Source organism: Lepidothrix coronata, unplaced genomic scaffold (genome assembly GCF_001604755.1).
Source record: "Lepidothrix coronata isolate B3197 unplaced genomic scaffold, Lepidothrix_coronata-1.0 Scaffold233, whole genome shotgun sequence".
Lineage (NCBI taxonomy): Eukaryota > Metazoa > Chordata > Aves > Passeriformes > Pipridae > Lepidothrix > Lepidothrix coronata.
Genome location: NW_016690413.1, coordinates 1,202,568 through 1,204,286, shown reverse-complemented (window position 1 = coordinate 1,204,286; position 1,719 = coordinate 1,202,568). Strand labels below are relative to the sequence as shown.

General features: G+C 56.6%; 1 protein-coding gene across 1 annotated transcript in view; it reads left to right on the top strand.

Annotated features, from left to right (window-relative positions):
- The first annotated feature begins 318 nt into the window (after nt 1-318).
- The window catches only part of GATAD2A (GATA zinc finger domain containing 2A), a 33,325-nt gene continuing 31,924 nt past the window's right edge, over nt 319-1,719 (top strand). The window contains exon 1 of the mRNA XM_017834502.1: nt 319-388. The gene's annotated coding sequence lies outside the window, so the exon portion shown is untranslated. The remainder of the gene's footprint in view (nt 389-1,719) is intronic.

Here is a 1,719-nt window from a genome sequence, read left to right as displayed (position 1 = left end):
GGAAATATCCCCGAGGACGGTCAGCAGCGGCTTTTCCCCTGCTTGGATTATCCTACAGAGACTTTCCAGGTGCTGAAATGAGGCAGGAATTGAATCCCAGGGTTCCCTTTACTGCTGGTTTCCCTGGTGCTGGGTGAGGAGCAGCCGTGCCCAGGGGGCTCCTTGGCTGCTCCAGCCTCGTGATCCCGGGCTTGGGAATGCTTGGGAGAATTAGGGGAGCTGAACTGGAGCCATTCATGTTTAATAGGATCTCAGGAAATCCCCTGGGAATCAGGGCTCGTGGCCCCCGGACACGCCGAGCCACCCACTGAGATCCAGCCACAACAGAGACCTGAGGTTCCCTGGGTTTCCTTGGAAAACGTGGAAGTTACACCTCTCCAGTGGCAAGGTGTGGTGCTGGTGTCGCTGTCACTCAGTAGGATGGTGTTGGGGTGGGAGGATCCAGAGGAGCTCATTCCACCTGTGGATTGTGCTCCTGGAAAGCTGGGGATGCTCCAGGAGCAGGGACCTCCCTTCCCAGGGAGGCACCAGCACAGGATTCCCGGAGGAGCTGTGGCTGCCCCATCCCTGGAAGTGTCCAAGGCCGGGTTGGAGCAGCCTGGGATAGTGGGAAGTGTCCCTGGATGGGCTTTAAGGTCCCTCCAACCCAAGGGCATTCCAGGATTCCATGGTAATGCCTCGGTTAACCCTCAGAATGGGACAGAGTTTGGTGTCTTGGGCCTCTTTAAAATCCCATTTATTTTATTTAGTTTTGGGGGAAAAGGGAGGCAACTGTGGCTCGTGGGAGGGCTTTTCCCGAGGGGAAGGAGAAGGCATTCCCAAAAAACTTGGGAGCTGATCCTCGTGGGACTGATCCGGGTTGTCTGTGCCTAATAATTAACGAATTAAAGATAGTTGGGAGGGTTAAATCAACGTCTCGTAATCCCTGGAAAATTGGGAATGGGCAGGGACTGTCCCTGCTCCGGGGGGTTCGACGGGGGGGTCCCCAGGAGAAACTTGGGGTTGTTGTATCGGCAGGTCTGGATGCATTTTGGGAATGCTGATGGTGGGAAAGTTTGGGAATGGTCGGGAAGAAGCCAAATGAATCAGTTATTTGTGGAATACGAGGTGGGAAGCGCCCTGTTTTCAGGGCACACGGGGAATTCCGTGGTGGGAAAAGGTTGTTCCGTGAGTTTCTGTCCAAGATATTAAACATCCCTCTGCTTTTCCTCCTTCCTTTGCCAAAGGTGTCCAGGGAGGGATGAAGGAATCCCCTCTGCTGGCCCAGCCCCTGCTCTGAGCCCCGGGCAGGGCGGTTGAACAGCCAGGCAGGGCTTTTCCAGGCCTGGCTTGAGGGATAGGGATGGCCTGGGGAGCAAAAGCCTGGGAATGCTGTTGGCTGGGACCCGAGGGGGGAATTCCTCCTGGTAGGAGCCTGAGGATGGTGGTGAGGGAGACTGAGGAAGGAATTCCATGGGCCTCATTTTGCCACCGCTGGTGTCACGGATCCCTCGGGACACCGGGATCCAGGGAAACGGGAGGGGGGGTTTGGGAAGTGCTGTGTGGCTGAGCTGGGACCAGAAATCCCCCGAATCTTGGGATGGTTTGGGTTGGAAGGGCCTTAAAGCCCATCCAGTGCCACCCCCGTGCTGTGGGCACAGGGACACCTTCCCTGTGCCAGGTTGTTCCAACCTGGCCTCGGACACTCCCAGGGAGTGGGAATAACCCTGTGGAATAACC